At 41.6% G+C, this 19,172-nt stretch overlaps 1 protein-coding gene across 1 annotated transcript in view; it reads left to right on the top strand.

Annotated features, from left to right (window-relative positions):
- Positions 1-19,172, top strand: part of RNF145 (ring finger protein 145) — a 104,510-nt gene that overhangs the window by 63,572 nt on the left and 21,766 nt on the right. The window lies entirely within an intron of this gene.

Here is a 19,172-nt window from a genome sequence, read left to right on the forward strand (position 1 = left end):
GCTCAGCTTTATGCATGTTTAGACAGAAGTGAGTCCCACTGTGTTCAATGTGGCTTACTCTCGGATATGTGTACTAGGATTACAGCCTTAAATTACTGGAACTTTCTTTCAGAAGTGAAGAATGTTCCAAGGCTGCAGCTTCAAAGGGATGTTCAGCTTGTGCTTTATAGAAGTGTTTCAGCTTGCCTTCTGGCAATTCTTTTTAAATCAGTTGAAACTGCTGATGCAGTATTTGGCCTTCAATGAGAGAGTTCACCTTTTCAGTCTATTTGTGTCCATGAATATGTTGTGGGTTTTGAGAGGAGATAGATGGGAGATCTGAAGCTTTAGAAATGACTGTTCTAATGCAGCGGTATAAGGTGCTACTGCTGGCTTGGCTTGGCTTGCTTTCTTCCTTTTCTGGGTTAATTTCATAACGCCTGCTACTTCTGTGCTTATGAAACACCCCAGGGACTCTCTGTAATTTTAAAATGGGTTGTTTATTTCCTCTGTCTCACAAATATACTTGCATTCAATTTCCGTTTTAAAATTACTGTGTTAACTTTTTTTATAAGCACTCTTGTAAAGATCTTTAATTAAGGGGGAAGAAGCATCCAAGTGCTAAGAAAACTTTACTTGGCTTTTCAAATTCAATTTTCCAATAATTTTGGTAGTTTTGTAACTGTTTTCCAATTTCTGTTTGACTGGTGGTCATGCTGAACTTGAAAAATGATATAAAATGCACTCAGCTATATATTTTTTATAAAATTAAGAGTTTGTACTTGGGGAGGATACCTAGTTATATCCCATTATTTCCATGCTAAAGTCCCACTGTCTGGAGCTGCAGAAAACTATATGTTACTGTGCATCCTTTGGATGGGTCTCTGAAGTTTTTTCTAGGTTAACTCAGATTTCATTTGGATGTACATCTAATTTTTTTTCTAATGACACAGCTTCTCTCTAGGTTTTAAACTATTGATTAATAGTTTGGCTATTGATTAAACTGTTGATTACTCCCCTTGACTCATCTCAACTTCTGCTCACTTTTTGTGATCTTGCCTTAGAGCACACACAAAATTTCACACCTTGAGGTTTTTTTTAATGCTTTCAAGGAAGAATCACAAAAAGCAAGTGGATTAGGTGATATGGGTCTCCCAACCCCTGTGAATCCACAGAACCCATCTACCCCTCCCCCCACATTTTCCCTTTTCCCAAACATACCAGGATAGGGCCAGCAGTGGCACAATGACAAGGTCTCTCTTGCTCCCCGTCTCTTTCACTCTTCAGGATGCCTTAAACACTGCAGCAGCAGTGTCCCAGCAACAAAGAGCCCAAGGAAATTATGGCCTCAGTGCCAGCTACATTTCACAGGATTTCTTGCACCTGAGACATTGCTGCTGCAGCGTTTTAACTGGACCAAAAAATGGAGGTTGGAGGAGAGAGAGGGAAACTGACTGTGGCCCTATTGAGGCATTCAGAATCTGGGTATGGTACGCCTAGATACAAAAGAGACAGGAGCATGCTGGCTAGCCTTAGTGATGCACTCTGCAGTGTTCCCAGTCACAAGGAGAAACTCTTTCTAGATGCAGCATTTGCTGCTCTAGACAAACACTGAGTTTAGAGCATGAGTCATGGATATGGAGGGAAGGGCTAACTGGCACCTTTTTCTCACCCCTGGACATTGTACTCAGGTACCAAACACTTGAATAGATCTTATACGGTTTCAACATCATTGTTGCCATCATCTGTAGCTATGAAAAACATGAGTCCTAAATTTTAATGAATCAAAAAAAGGGGGCTGGAAACAGACAGGAACATAGGAAGCTGCCATTATTCTGAGTCAGACCATTGGTCCATCTAGCTCAGTATTGTCTACAAACTGGCAGCGGCTTCTCCAAGGTTGCAGGTAGGAATCGCTCTCAGCCCTATCTTGGAGATACTCGGGAGGGAACTTGGAACCTTCTGCTCTTCCCAGAGCAGCTCCATCCCCTGAGTATCTTACAGTGCTCACACATGAAGTCTCCCATTCATATTCAACCAGGGCAGACCCTGCTTAGCTTAAGGGGACAAGTCATGCTTGCTACCACAAAACCAGCTCTCCTCTCCTTGAGAGCTTTACAAGAATTGAGCATGCTCAGCTCCATACTCTCCTGAAGCAAGAATATTCCACACTATATTGAGGGCAACTGAGTACTAATTGGAGAGCAGCGGAAAGGAAGTGGAGGAGTTTGCCTGTTGGAGCTCCTAACCGCTTACAGTATCCTGAAGGGAGATGTTAAGTTTGCAGGGTGGAGTAATTTTGTGCCATCAATCACATAGCTCTCAATCCAAATTTCCACCCCCAGAATATTATGAACTGTTAAGAGCTCTGACCACTTTGAAATTTAGGGTGGGAGAGATTTATTAGGTTTGGAAGAAAAGAGCTTCTTCAGCTCAGTATTACCTTTCATCCTCATGGATTCTTTCAGCTGCAAACAGCTTGCCACCCCAAATGATTTAAAATGCTGCATAAGGTGAAAGGCAGCCTCAACAACATTGTATGACAGGGCAGTAGTGCAACAACTTAAAACAGTGTCCAGGAAGTTGCACAGTGCTACTTCCATGCAAGTAGCATTGCACAACTACCCAGGTGCTGTTTTTCTCATTGTGCTCCTGCCCTGTCACACAGCACTGGGACTGTCTTTCAAATGCAGCAGCCCTCAGTGGATCCTTACACTGATGATCCTCTCTGAGGAATGATGCCAGGGTACACACACACATTATTATTCGCACATTATGTTCCGTGCACATAGAGTAGTACACTTCCTACCTGTACCATACATTTGAGGGGGCCTGTACACAGGATAAATTTTTTAAAGGAACCCGCATACAGTCATTCATTCATTCAAAAACATGTACACAAGTACAGGCATTGTATGCATGTACAATGCAATGCCTAAATAGGGCTAGAATTGTATGGCCATTATGCTGTAGTGCTAAATTGCTGCAATCCAGGGCTGGGTGAACAAGAAGGTACTTGTCTTGCCCCGCTGTTACCCTGTGCATGTGGTGGTTGGGAGATACCTCAGTCATCTATTTTCCCCACCTGGCAATGCTACTTGATCCTACAACTTTGTGATCCCTTAGAAAAGCAACATACTGAATCATCTTTAACCTAGTTTGTGGGATTAGGTGATCGTAGATACACCCAAGTATCTTGGTTAGGACTATCACTCTGCATCAATAGCACACTTAAATACAAGAAGCAGAACACCCATTGCTCTCAAGTCAGTTTCAGTGCAACCCAATTTGCTCCCCCCCAGAAATCATAAGAATGTTTACTGTTTAACCTAATACTTGGGATATTAGCTTAGCTTTTCCCCCTCTGAGACAAGAGAAACATTTAACCTTTGTGATCTGGTATGCTGTGTTTTTTCTTTTTCTAATTCCTATAATGATAAATGCTATACTAACAAACCCTCAGCTATGATTAATTCTCAAAGCATCTTAACTTTTAGTACAAAAGCTAAGGAAGTAAAGTGGATGAGTACTGTTCCAAAGTAGATGAATTCATACCTTAAACATCCCACTTTTCAGTGGCTGAACACTTTTGTATAAAAGAACTCCACTGTTAGTTTGAAATTTCTTTTGACAGAGGGTTAGGTTTAGAAACATTGTGAAAGCAGGCTAATTTTTAAGCTCTCTAGTCTTGCTCAAAGCCACCTAATGGAGCAGTGGGGAAGTAACTTGCCTAGGAAACAAGAGGTTGGCAGTTCAAATCCCTGCTGGTATGTTTCCCAGACAATGGGTTTCCCAGACAATGGGAAACACCTATATTGGGCAGCCGCGATATAGGAAGATGCTAAAAGGCATCATCTCATACTGTACGGGAGATGGCAATGGTAAACCCCTCCTGTATTCTACCACAGAAAAACCACAGGGCTCTGTGGTCGCTAGGAGTCAACACCGACTCAACAGCACAACTTTACCTAGTCTTTCTCAGCACATAGCATGGTTGTGAAATTAACTTTAAATATTGATGGTTGTGATCCATTTTAGGTACGTTCATGCTTTGTGTTCCATGCTTCCCTCTGCAACAAGAAAGCACAAGTGGTTGTTTTTAATGAAAACAATCCCGCCTTGGGATTGTTTTTAATGTAAGGTGGTATATAAATTTAACAATAAAATAAATAAAAATAAAATGGAGCTGTCTTACATCAGGGGCGTAACTACTATTAGGCAAGGGGAGCCGGCTGCCTGGGGGCCCCCACGCCTCGAGGGGCCCCCCAGAGGCAAATCACATGAGGCAAGTCACATTACTATGTATTGTGAAGTGTGTGTGTATATATCAGCAAGGGGCCCATTTAAAAAATTTGTCTCTGGGCCCACTCCAGCCTTGTTACCCCCCTGCATAAAGCAGTAAATTGGTGAGCAGAATTTATGGTAGTTGGAACTCTCTGCAGTATCCCAGGGTAGACAATGGATATGTGAGATTGAGGGTATCTGGTGGGAGATTTAGAGGTGTGAAAATGGCTAGCATAGGGTCAGTTCAGACAATACTTTGTCAACTGGCCGACTGAGTCCACATTCTTCCCTCAGTATAAAGGGAACCTTTCCCTAATCGCATGGAGGGCTTGTCCAAACTGCCTCTCTGCATGTGCTAAAAATACCAGATTAAACAAATATTTCTAGAGTGTTTAGAGGGATGAACAAACTGCACCCCCTCCCAGGAAAGGTGCCCCTGGATACATGGAGGAGGTTGCCACATGCACAGGGTGTGTGCATTTCCTCATTGCATATGATGGTTCAGTAGACGTGTCGCCCAAACCAGCACATACTGTGCCTCAGTAACCAATTACTGTGATAAAAACAGAGTAGCTAAAAATCAATGCTTTTTTTTAAAGAATCAGCGTTTTGGGGTGCTTAAACCAGATAAATTTATTTTTTAAAAATAAAATGTAAATAAAATATTGCATTCCTCATTTAAAATAAAACTAGCCGACCCCACACAGAGCATCTGTGTGCTCTTTGGGGCCGGTGGTTACCTCTTCCCCCTCACCTTCTGCCCCAGTCTCCGCTTCCTAACCACAGCCGGCCCATGCTGGGCCCAGCCGCCTCTCCTCCCCACCGCCACTTCTGCCCCACCACTTTCTTTCCCCCATCCTGGGTGTTGCTCGCCACCTCTGGCCTCTGTGGCCAGCCCGCCGCCGCCATGGCAACCAATCCTCCTGGGTGCACCTCAGCCAATCAGGCGCCTCCGCTGCCCAGCCAATCAGCTGGGCATTGGGACGCACATTCCAAGGCACACCCAGGAGAATTAAATATATAGATAGATATCATGGGGCTTGTTAGGACAGTAGCCCACTGGCACATGCAGTAAGGTTGGGGATGCACCGAAAGCATGCCCACCCTGACGTCACAAGGGGACGTCTTGTGTGGATGTCCGCAAAGGAGAGATTAGGAGGGCGTGTAGAGGGGCAATTCAGTTGAACACCCCTTGCACAATTAAGAGATGCCCCAAGAGGACATCAGTTCATCCTCCTGTGACGTTAGGATGGGTGTGCTCTCGTCGTATCTCCGACTTTATTGCATGTACTGGCGGGCTATCATCTAAACCAGCCCATGGATAATTAAGTCTCATCAAAAACATGCTACACCTACACTTAGTCTTTTAAAAATTAATTATTGGCTTTGTCACACACATTAAGTTACCTATCTCTCAGACATGGGCATTGTGGCAAACTGGGAGAAGGTTGCCTGACCTGCACCTCCCCAAGTTCATTAAAAATTCCTTGGTAGAGCTGCCATCAGTCTGCTATGAGATAAAAATAACTTTGAAACTGTTCTATCTAGAACCAGGATTAACTCAAAACATAGCCAAAAATGCCTTAAAGCCTCTTTAAAGAGCATGCAGCCAGAGCCGGGATATAGGGACACAGCATGGAGCACATTTCCAGATCAAGTTTAAAACAATCAACATCTGGTTTATTTAAGTAGATATAAAAAGCAGGACAGTTTTACAAGTGAACAAGGCAACAATGGTTAAAATGCACAAGTGAGTCACTTTTCTTCCTGTCTTGTGGTAGACGGGAGGCTCAGTAGATCTTAGGTTTTAAGTTGCAGTTCAGAAAACAGCTTGCATCATGGTGAACTCTGCACACTCCTGGGAGTCACGCAGCATGGTCCCAGTTAACAAAGCAAAACTAACACAAAAGTAACATTATGGAATCCACAGCCTCAAGAGCCCCTCCAGTGACGAACTAACACACACACCCCAACCTACTCAACTACACACAAAAGCTGGCTGTTTCCTTTATAGGGAAAAGTTTGCAAATTGTGTGTCTAATGCCGAAAGAGATACATTCAGGTGTCAAGAAACTCCTTCTTGGAGACAGGCAGACATCCTAGGATTCATTTACTCAACACTTATTCCAGAATTTCATGTCTCCCCTTGAGCAGGTTTTCAAACATCGGAAGCAATCATTTGCATGATGTTCTGGTGCTTAAGAATACTTTGAGGCTCTTCTGGCATAGGGAGACTCACGTAGATCACTGATTTGCAACGGGCTAGTGAGAGACAGGAAATACATAGAACAGCCAGGCCAGAATTGGCTTTTAGAATTGAGGGGAGTTCTGATATGTATATATCAGAATAGGGTTCTTGAATAGGGTTTCCATATTCTGGCTTTCCAAATCCGGGTGCCTAATGTGCATATTTTGCAAATTGGCTTGAAAATAATTTTTGAGCAGAATAGTGACTGCACGTTTTGTTCCATAATTCCGCTTCTACAAGGGCTAGAGTTTAACTGCTGCTTTTTTTTTTTTTTTAAATGAAACCTGAAATCCAGGCAAATCTGGCTGGGCTAAGCAATCTGGGTGAGATGTTTAAAATCCGAGTGAAACCCAAATTCTGGGGGGCATGGCAACTGTGTAATTGAATGAGATTTGGGGCTGGACAAAGGACCGTTCCTGCAGCCATTCATTTCAGTTTCATCTCATGAAAATGGCTCTAGTCTGCCCAGAACTGCCAAGTAACTACCAGCTCTTGCTCATAGAAATGTCTAGGCTTTCCATTTCTGTTTCTGAGCAAACTAAAATCACACTTGCACAGGCTGAATAGTGATATATTGTTGTTGATGACTGGGCTGAGCTAAGGCAGAGAGACAAAATAGGAAAGGGGGTGGGGTAGAAAGAATCAGTGGAAAGAAAAAGGGAATATGTTCTTCAGTACATAGCTTCCTAAATTCTCCCACACTTTGCCACAGGAAAACTGTTATAACTTGATTTTTACTTTTCAATGAATTACACAATGTATAGACTCTTAGATTCTGCAAATGTTCTTGCCCTATTCACATATTGTTGAGCGCATGTACAATCTGCGTACAGTGTATGCTTGTACAGATCTGTATACACATACAGTTATTCACGTTATGTTCAACACACATACTCAGCATGCTTCTGATCTGTACCCTACATTTGAGAGGTCTGCACCCAGGTTCACTTTTTAAATGAACACATAATGTACACTCATTCACACAAGTGCATGCACATGTGTACAGACAGCTGTTTGCATGTACAGCATAACAGTTAGTTTATGTGATTTAAATCAATCCACCTTGGATAAAAAGGCCTGTGTTTTAGTGTGAGAGGGGAAACTATTCAACCATTCCAAGCAGAGCAGCTACTTTATTGAATACTGAGGTTGTTGACTTTTGGAAACAAAAGTACAAAACCGACAAGAAAACTGGTATTTGACTGTAACAGATAGTGGCCAAATGCATAGCGCAAATCTCGAGAGCTTTATAACTTAGTCAGACTTAAATAATTTTCAGATAGTGCTGAACATATTTTGTGCCCCTTCCCCTTTCCAAATACAGGCTGCGTATCAAGAAAATACAAATGATGTATTCAGATGTATTGATTGCAGTAGAATTCTGAGTATTTAAGCCAAGACTAAGTTTGGGCAGGGGAAATGGGTACATGAAGCAAAGGGAGGCGTGTCGGTGGAAGATGGACTGCAAAGATGGAAAGAAGCTCGACTGCATACAGAATTTTATTCATTGACAACTGGTATTCAGGCTTAGTTCTCATTTTTGTTTCCAAGCCTTCATCATGTATTGCTTGCCTTCAAACTCCTTATTTTTCTCCATGTGGGCTGCAACCCACCCACCCCCACCCCCAATTAAGGAGATTCTCACGCAGTCAAACTTTGTTCTGGATAGCAAGAGTATAAAATGTGCACTAATTTGCTTTTAAGCATTTTAAAACCTTAATTATGAGAATATACTGGCCACTGCAGATTTACTAATAATTTCTTGGACTAATTTTGTCAGACCTTGCTTGAGAATGAAGTCAATTAGTGCTGCACATAGTGTAATCTGAGTTTTCTGAAGTGTGTGTTGTGTAGCTTTTGGAGTATCTAAATGCCTTGCAGTAGTGTTTAAAGTTATGCCATCCACACAGCAGCAATCCAAAACTTCAGGGTGCCAAATGCTGTCATCCCCCCCCCGCCTCTCCCCAAAGTCATCTTCCTTGGTGGTGGCAGTCATTGCTGCAGCCTGATTCAGTACACAACTAGCTCCAAGATTAAGGTAGTTGAATAGGAAGTGTGAATTGGAGTGTGGGAGTGAGGTGGAGGAGAAGTCCAGCTAGAATGTCACCCACCACTCTTCCCTCTTATCAACACTACTTCTTCCATTATCACTCTCTTCTTCCATTATCACTCTCTTCTTCCATCTTTTCATAGTCAGCAGCTTGGAGGAGAAGGACTTGGAGTGGCCCCTTGCTGAGCAGTGGTGGTGGTACCAATCAGCAAAGAGCTGCTCTAGTGGTGGGGGCAAGAAGGAGGCAGGGAAGGCAGCACAGAGGTGTCCCATCACTCGAGTAATCTACCGCCTCAGGTAGCCACCTCACCGAACTTCATTAAAAGCCTGATGTGTGTGCACAGCTTTTGGAAATATTCTGTCTGATAACAGAAAACTTAGAGGTAAGGGGTCATACTTCAAGGGTCGTGATAGATCTTTCTGTTCTGGATGGGGTTACACACTCTCCCCCCCACACCCCCGAAGAAACAGGTATGTAGCTTGGGAGTGCTTCTGGACCCAGGCCTCACTCTGGTTTCTCAGGTTGAGGCTATGGCTAAGGGCATTTTCTATCAGCTTTGGTTGATATGACAGCTGCATCCATTCATTGAAGATAATGATCTCAGAACTGTAGTGCACTCTCTGGTAACCGACTACTGCAATGTGCTCTACCTGGGGCTGCCTTCATATGTAATGAGTACCCAGAATGTTGGGGGCAATATGCTAAATCATTGTAAACCGTTTAGAGAGCTCAGGCTATAAAGCGATATAAAAATGTAAGTGCTATTGCTATTGCTATTGCTAGTTCAGAAACTTCAGTTGATCCAAAATGAGGTGGCTAGATTGGTATCTAGGGTTTCTCGGAGAGACCATATTATGCCTGTCTTAAAGCAATTGCATTGGCTACCAGTTGGTTTCTGGGCAAAATACGAAGTGCTGGTGATTACCTTTAAAGCCTTAAACGGCTTAGGATCAGGTTACCTGGGAGAGTGCCGCCTTCTATATGATCCCAATCGCACATTAGGTCCTCGAAAGAGGTATGTCTCCGTATGCCGCCAAGGCATCAAAAAAGGATCCACGTAAGAACAGCCCTGCTGGCCCAAGGCCCATCTAGTCCAGCATCCAGTTTCACACAGTGACCCACCAGTTGCCACTGGGAGCCTACAGGCAGGAGTTCAGGGCATACACTCTCTCTTGCTGTTACTCCCTTGCAATGGGTATTCAGAGGCATCCTGCCTCTGAGGCTGGAGGTGGACTATAGCTCTCCAACTAGTAGCAGTTGATAGACCTCTCCTCAATAAAGTTATCCAAACCCCTCTTAAAGCCGTCCAGGTTGTTTTCTGTCACCACATCTTGTGGCAGAGAATTCCACAAGTTGATTATGCATTGTGTGAAAAAGTACTTCCATTTCTTGGTCCTAAGCTTCCTGGCAATCAATTTAATGGGATGATCCCTGGCTCTAGTGTTATGTGAGAGGGAGAAAAATTTCTCTATACATACTTTCCCCACTCCATGCATATTTTATACATCTCAATCATGTCTCCCCTTAGTCACCTCTTTTCGAAACTAAAGAGCCCCAGATGTTGTAGCAGGGTGGATTTGATTTAAATCAAATCGATTTAAATCACAATTTAAATCACTAGTCAGTAAGACTAGATTTAAATCATGGTTTTTTACATAAAGACTCATTCTTGCTGGTATAATCTTAATATTTACAACCAGTTGAAGGTTTCATTTTTGGAATAATAACTTTTCAAATTAGTTACAGTTATATCAAAAATTACTGATTTGGTTATACTATTAGAAATACATAGATAATTATGAAATTATTGCGAGGTGAACTATCTCCAGTTTAATAGGTTAATCATTCATATTTGGACAAATCTTCTGCTGTACTTTACTGAAAAGAGAAAAATAGTTGGAGTAGTCTGCTACTCTGCTCAAAAGGTTTCACTTTCATTTTCATTGTTTGCCCCTCCCTCCTCACACTTAGCTCCTTGTACAGATCTATTCCACTCCAAACAATCTTCTATTCATTGAACTTCTTGAAACTTAGCACTTAAGAGGTCAGGGGTTGATTCTGTGTAAATAGATAATCCATTTTGGATTTCACTACCCAAGAGTTTGGTATCATCTGCAAATTTGGCCACCTTGCTGCTTACCCCTGCTTCTAGATCATTGATGAATAAATTAAAAAGCACCGGTCCCAGTACAGATCCCTGGGGGACTCCACTTCTTACTTTCCTCCATTGTGAAAACTCTCCATTTATCCCTACCCTCTGTTGAATGCCCTTCAAACAGTTACCATTCCACACACGTACTTGTCCCCTTATCCCATGACTGCTAGGTTTTCTCAGGTGTCTTTGAAGAGGAACTTTGTCAAAAGCTTTTTGGAAGTCCAGGTATACAATGTCAACTGGGTCACCTTTATCCACACACTTGTTGACACTATCAAAGAACTCCAAAAGGTTTGTGAGGTAAGATTTACCTTTGCAGAAGCCATGCTGGTTCTCCCCCAGCAGGGCCTGTTATTCTGCGTGCTTTACAATTATATCCTTGAGGATGCTTTCCATCAATTTTCTTGGAGCAGACATTAAGCTAACCGGCCTATAATTTCTTGGATCGTCCCTAGACCCCTTTTTGTAAATCATTGTTACATTTGCTACTTTCCAGTTTTCCGGTACAGAACCTGATTGTAGGGATAAGCTACATACTTTTGCAAGGAGGTCAGCAGTTTCACATTTGAGTTCTTTAAGGACTCTTGGGTGGATGCTGTCTGGCCCTGGTGATTTGCTAGTTTTCCATTTTTCCAGGCAGTTTAGAACCCCTGCTAACTGAGCAAAGAGGCACCTTTTAAAAGTGGTGATTCTCTTTATTTAGCAGGGGGAGTGTAACTGGCCCTATCAGTCCCCAGCACAGCATCCCTCCAGTGGCTGTTTCTGGTAAGTTTCTTTTTTAGATTGTGAGCCCTTTGGGGACAGGGGACAATTTTTTAAATGTATTATTTATTTTTCTATGTAATCCGCTTTGAGAACTTTTGTTGAACAGTGGTGTGTGGGTGTGTGGGTGTATACACACACACACACACACACACACCTGTCGTATTTGTATATTCTGAATCTCTTACCTGGTGCATGCTACCTTTCTTTTGGCTCTTTGAACTCTGACCAGCTAGCACAACCTCCTGTCTGCTGTTTATGTGGTTCTGCTCTGTCCCCTTCTGTTTTATCTGTTTTGCTCTGTCACATTCTGTGTCTATACACATACACACACACATACATAAAAGATATATACATATATTATAATTATAATAAAACTATACTCTTAGAGAACACTGTCCAGTTACTTAGAGTTATAAAACTCTATCAATAGAACTATATCTATATACACACAAAGCATGGTCATTAAGATGGTCTCTATATCAAATTAAAAATTCCAGTAGTCCAAAAGTTCATAAATAAGATAGGAGAAGTCCAAGTCAGTCTTCCCAATGTCTTGTTTTAGCCGATGGATAGCATGTAGTTTTGCCAGCATCTTTTCATGGATATACTGTTGCCAGACACATTTCAACTCTAATTGAGTCTTCTTCAATGGCAAATGTAGTATTTAACAAAATATGTATACTGTTTACTTCTACCCTTAGGATAGGGTTACTGTTAGCTGCTCCCTTTAGCTAACATTAGGAAGATTGACTTGGACTTCTCCCATCTTATTGATGAACCTTAGGACTATTAGACTTTCTAATTTGATATAGATACCATCTTAATGACTATGGGGTGTGTGTATGTGTGTGTGCATACAGTTTTATTGACTGAGTTTTATAACCCTACGTAACTAGACAGTGTTACTGACAGAGTATAGTTTTATTATAAATATATTAAGACATATATTTGGGTTCTTTTTTGATGCCTCGACATATTGCTGAATCCCTATAGGGGTTTTGTGTGTGTGTGTGTGTGTATGCCACCAGCCTATTTGGTGCTGACTTGGGAGTGGGCCTTCTCTGTATTTGCTCCTGAGCTGTAGAATGTGCTCCCTGTAGACATTCGTGGTTTAACACCTTTACCAGCCTTCAGAAGAGCCCTTAAGAAACATGTTTTTAGCCTGGCTTGCATTCATTCATTCATTGATTTGATTTGATTTGATTTGCTCTATATACCGCCCTTCTAAAATGGCTCAGGGCGGTTCACAGCATGATAAAAACAATTAAAACAAATTAACAATTAAAATCAAACTATTACAACACATAAAACCAATAAAACAGCTAAAAGCCCTGAAAATCAGGGCAACAATTTAAAACAGTTAATCATTTAAAACCCTGGAAGGCCAGGCCAAATAGGTAGGTTTTAAGGGCTCTCCTGAAGGACAGCAATGATCTCAAATTACGAATTTCTGCCGGGAGTGCATTATTACTTCTAAAGCCCTGAACGGCTTAGGTCCCAGTTATCTAAGAGAGCACCTTCTTTTACATGATCCCCACTGCACGTTAAGATCATCTGAGGAGGTTCGTCGCCAGTAAAAGGTGGTGCTCTCTTAGATAACTGGGACCTAAGCCGTTCAGGGCTTTAAAAGTAATAACCAGCGCTTTGTATTTTGCCCAGAAACATATTGGCAGCCAGTGTAGCTGTTTCAAAACAGGCATAATATGGTCTCTCCAGGTTGCCCCAGACACCAACCTGGGGTTTTTAGTAACCTTTGCCTTGTATAAATCATTAGTTTGTTTTATTCTGTCTTTATTGTGTTTATTTTTGTGAACCATCTAGAGCCTTTGGAGTCAGGTGGCATATAAATAACTCTTTAAAATAAATGGATCAAGTAAGATGCTTCTAAATAACAGTTGCAGGAAAGTAACAGCAAGAGAGAGGGCACGCCCTCAGCTCTTGTCCGTGGTCTTCTCAGAGGCGTCTCGTGAGCCACTGTGTGAAATAGGATGCGGGACTGGATAGGCCTTGGGCCTGATCCAGCTGGGCTGTTCTTATGTTCTTAGTGCCATTTTTAAATCATTTCTGTGATAGTAAAGGGCAATAGTTTATTCCAAGTCTTTTGGGGATAAGGAGATTGGCAAAAGAAATCCTAAACATTACTCTGTGGTCGGTCAGTGACTAGCTTGCATATATATATTATTGTGAGAAGAAAAAACTCCTATACTAGAAAGAGTTAAAAAAGAAAGTTGTTTTTGAGACAACTGGTTCTCCTGAAGTGCAAAAGGCAATGATGTTCCAAGTGTGCTTCTGGAGAGCATGTCTCCTTAGGGCAGGGCTTTGAAGGCCTGGCAGAATTTCCCATATTACTCATAAATACTACTTCTGAGAGCAATATCCCATAGTTCCCAGTTCAAGGGAATGAATGCATATGCTTGAAGATTGTCAAGTAGGCAGTGCACTTGAGACTACGGTGTCAAACTTCCAATGATATTCTTGGCTTCTGGGAGTGGCTCCATCATGAATGGGACTGACAGATTTGATGAGCTCTCTGCTATATTTGACACTTACATTGTTCCTACCAGTCTTTACTCCTCGAAACTGTCCACCCGCTGCCATCGTCATCTGAAGGGTTGCTTTGCATGCCCCTGCCTTTGGAAGCCCAGATGGCAGGGGCATATGGCAGGATCTTTTCCACTGTAACACCCAGTTTTGTGCAATTCCCTGCCTTGGGATGCCATCCTGGCAACTTTTTTTTTTCTAGTATAGGAGTTTTATTTAGTAGTCCACTGTTTGTATTTATATGTTTTAGCTTGTTGTATTTCTAAATGATTGTAAACTGAGTTTATGGATAAATAAAATAAATGAAACTGTACAATTGTTGCAGCATGTTTAGAAATGCATACTTTGCTCTCATAGTTGAGTTGGCTTTAGTTTTGACCAGGGTGGATTTGATTTAAATCAAACTGATTTAAATCACAATTTAAATCACTAGCAGGGTGGATAAACATTAAAAAAATCCGATTTAAATGAAAAAAATTTTTATTTAAATCGAATTTTTTTGATTTAAATCAGATTTTTTTGATTTTTATCCACCCTGCTAGTGATTTAAATTGTGATTTAAATCATGATTTAAATCATGATTTAAATCAGTTTGATTTAAATCAAATCCACCCTGGTTTTGATCACAACTGCAAGAGCAGTTTACCAGGTGGAGTCTGAATCCTCCATATCAAAAATGCTAACTCTGCAAGAAAATATTCAGACTAAATTGCACAGTGTGAGCTTTATATAGAGATACATTTAGAACTTCTCTTGAACCATAAGTGGAGCTTGCGAAGGTTTGGGGAAGAAGAACAATTGATTAAATTTTACCAATTTAAAATCAATTATTTTAAAATTCATAGACATGAATTTTATTACATGTCTTCTACAACATAGCTTGACACATCTCCTTGCCATTTTGAGCATTTTAATTGCAAATTTCTGTCCACTCCAGATTTTGTTGGGGGTGGGGGGAGTGGAAACGACAGTTCTTTTCCAGTTCAAATGGTTTAGCATTATTATGTAAGATTTTTATATTGAAAATTTTACAATACAAAAGAACAGAGTTCTCAGACCAGAATTGTTCTCATTGAGTATATGACAAAGAGTCAGATTAAGTCAGATTAGTGACTCTCAAGTCATCAGTCATAAGTTAAATGTTTATCTGGCTTCAGTCAACAGCAATATCTATGAGTTGCCTCCTCCCACCCTTTCATGGCTTGTTGTTCTTACTGAAACTTTCCTAGCAATGTATTGCAACTCCTTTAACCTTCATAAGTCAAGTTTCTGAGTAGTTTTCTTCAAACGTGGTCTTGCCATCAAGCTTTTATTTCAAAAGAAGCTAAGTTTAAGTACTGCTGTCAAACTTTTTTTAGCCGGCTCAACAGGTTTGGGTTCAAACCAGACTAGGCCCGGTTTGAACTGAACCGGCTCGGAGCTCTACTGGTAAAGGGGAATCTGGTGAGGATTCCCTGTTACCAGTAAAGGGTCAGGGGGCTTCCCTAAGGGTAGAACAGTGGGCGGGAGGAGATTAACTCACTACTTATGAGTGCTGGCGGCAATCTTGGGGGTGGTGACCTCACCGGATTCCCCTTTACCAGTAGAGCTTTGAGCCAGCTTGGTTCAGACTTGAACCAGGTCCAGTTCAACTGCCAAACCGAAATACTCAGTTTTGTGCACATTCATGCCCTTTTTATTAGAGGGGCATTAAGAATGGTGGGTTTCTCAAACCTTGGATCAGCTCAGGTTTTTGCCATTTAGACTTGCTGCTTATCTTTAAAATTAGAAAACTGTAAAGAGAAAGTTGTGCAACAAAAGAAGGTGCTGAATTGGAGAAGGCACTACATTCCTAGACAGGATGTGCTGCATTAATTACAGTCTTATTCTGATCACCTACTCATGGATTACTCATTCTTATGCTCATTTTTGTCAGCTGTGTTTGGTGGTTCATGATCTATGTGCTAGTTAGGTATAAACAGCTTGAAATCAGCAAAGGTGTGTATATCAGAAATTCTAAATTGTACATTTAGCTGGAGCAATAAGCATACCTTTGTTTTAACATTCAACCACTCCCTCATTTTTGTGTAGGCAAGGTATTCCTTTCTAAAAACATTGCAACAGTAATACAATTTCATTTATTTTATTTATCCATACGCTTAGCTTTAAATCATTTTAAAATGCAGGAGCGGCTGAAGGAGATTTGTGCTCTCTTTCTGGGAGAAATTAGAGGCAGATGACATATAGGCACCACTGAATGGTGGTGCCTATACAATTCCCCTTTCCAGGGAGGGAAGATTGCACAGTCAGTTTGCATGGGAGGAGCAAATCTAGGGAACCTGATGTCCTCTTGTCACTGATGACACTGACTGATGCGGCAGGATTTGCTGCCCTTAAAGGCTTATTGTGTAATGCTTTAAGACAGCTGCACTGTGTTGCTCCACGTGGTTTTTGAGGACAATAGCAGAAAACCTAGATTTTAGAGCTGAGAGGAAGTCCAAGCTATCTTGCGTCTTCAAAAGGGTCTGTGTAGCTGCTCTCAAAATGCCTCCACAGTTGAGGCTTTTACCACTTCCCATGAAAGCATTTGCATGCTGTAGTCTCTATTTGGGTTCAAACCAGACTATTTTTGAATGTAAACATTTTAACAGGCGAACAGGTGGGGTTAGGGGAGCGCAGGATTTCCACCTGGTTAATTTTAAAGGAATTAGGCCAGGTTCACCCCACCCCCACCCTGCCCCACTCTTCTTTAATAACTCATGGGATATTGACAAGTTAAAATATGCAGAGATTGAAGTGAAATGGTATGTGCAAATACCTGGCTGGGAGAGGTGAAATATCAGCAATGCAGAGCCTGTGCTTTTAAATATTTCTTGCATCTGCCCACCTCTGACATGCAGATATACACAGAACATCTAAAAGGTGTCTTATAATAGCCCAATTCATTGGCCAACATCCTAACTAACAAAGCACCAGTGTTCCATGAGATGCTGTAGTGCTACAGACAAGTTCTAGACTAGTGCAGATTCAGAGATAATAGGAAATCATGTTGGAGCCATAACTGGAGCCTGGGAGAGTAAAAGCTTTTCCATTTGATATCAATTAAACTACAGTTCCACGTTATGTGTGAACCTAGGGAACTGGACTTTGGTTCCAACCACATGAACATATGAAGATCTGAAATCACTGTTTGAGCTTGGTTTGTTTTACCTGATGGTGGTTTGAACTAAAGCATAGGTTTCTGGCTTCATACATAATGAAGAACTTTGGTTTAGTTGAAACCAAAGCAAAAACGTTTGCTTTCCTCTCACATGTAAAAGAGGAGGAAGGCAGTGCATGAGCCTGTGGCTCTCCCAAGCTCATCATTGTAGCAGGATACTGTGGTTTATTCTTGGATCTGAACCATGAATTTTGTCTAAGCCCCTTTTAAAGCCATCCAAGCTGGTGGCCATCACCACATCCCATGGCAAAGAATTCCATAGATTAATTATGTGCTGTGCGAAAAAGTACTTCCTCTTGTCACACCTAAATTTCCCAACTTTCAGTTTCATGGGATGACCCCTGGTTCTAGTGTTGTGAGAGAGGCAGAAAAGGTTCTCTCGGTCCACTTACTTTACTCCATGCATAATTTTATACACCTTGATCATGTCTCCCCTTAGAGACCTCTTTTCCAAGGTAAAAAGCCCCAAATGCTGTAGCCTAGCCTCATAAGGAAGGTGCTTTAGGCCCCTGATCATCTTGGTCCCAGGCCAAGATGATCAGCCTCTTGGTCCAAAGAGGTGCTCCAGGCCCCTGATTACCTCTTCTGCATCTTTTCCAGTTCTACGATATTCGTCTTAATATACCGTGACCAAAACTGTATGTAGTACTCCAGATGTGGCCACACCATAGATTTGTATAATGGCATTGTAATATTAGTATTTTTATTTTCAGTCCCCTTCCTAATGGTCCATAGCATGGAATTGGCCTTTTCCACAGCTGCCATGCACTGAGTTGACACTTTCAATGAGCTGTCCACCACAACCCCAAAATCCTTCTCCTGGTCAGTCACTGACAGCTCAGATCCCATCAGCATATACGGTATGTGAAGTTGGGGTTTTTCGTCCCAATGTGCATCACTTTACACTTGCCAACAATGAACTGCATTTGCCATTTTGTCGCCCACTTACCAAGTTTGGAAAGATCCTTTTGGAGCTCCTCACAATCCGTTTTGGATTTCACTACCCTAAATAGTTTAATGTCATCTGCAAATTTGGCCACGTTGCTGGTTACCCCAACTTCTAGATCATTTATGAACAAGTTAAAGATCACTAGTCCCAGTACTCAATCCCTGGGGGACCCCACTTCTTACTTCCCTCCATTGTGAAAACTGTCAATTTATCCCTACCCTCTAGTTCCTGTCTTTTAACCCATTACCAATCCACACATGAATCTGTCCCCTTATCTGCTAAGTTTACTCAAGAACCTTTGGTAGGGAACTTTTTCTCCACCAAAAGTTCTTCTAGCAGGGTCTGAGCTGGTGGAGTTTCTTAATCTCCTGCATAATAATTAATGCAAAATAATAAACTGGTATGTGGCTTGCAAGCTCTAGTAATGAAAGTCAAGGAGCACAGTGAAAAAATGGGACGACGACTAAATGTAAAGAAGACTAAACTAATGATAATGGGTACAGCAACCAGCCTCAGAATTTATAATGAAGACACTGAAGTGGTGGATAGCTTCTGCCTTTTAGGATCGACCAACAACAGTAAAGGATCCAGCAGTCAAGAGATACGGCACAGACTACCACTTGGTAGGGTTGCATTGAAGGCCTTGGAAAAGATATTTAGATGTCACAATGGGCCTATACCTACAAAGATTAGAATCGTTCAGAAAGTGATTTTTTCTGTGACACTCCATGGATGTGAAAGCTGGACTTTGAAGAAGCAAGACAGAAAAAGTACTGAAGCTTTTGAACTCTGATGCTGGAGAAGACTTTTGAGGATACCATGGACAGCCAAGAAAACAAACAAATGGACCATAGAACAAATCAATCCAGAATTTTCTCTAGAAGCACAAATGACCAGGCTGAAACTATCATACTTTGGACACATTATGCAAAAACCCAGTTCCCTTGAGTATGAATGCTAGGAAAAGGAAAAAGAAGAGGACGACCAGCAGCAAGGTGGAT

This window comes from Hemicordylus capensis, chromosome 2 (assembly GCF_027244095.1).
Source record: "Hemicordylus capensis ecotype Gifberg chromosome 2, rHemCap1.1.pri, whole genome shotgun sequence".
NCBI classification, from domain to species: Eukaryota; Metazoa; Chordata; class Lepidosauria; order Squamata; family Cordylidae; genus Hemicordylus; species Hemicordylus capensis.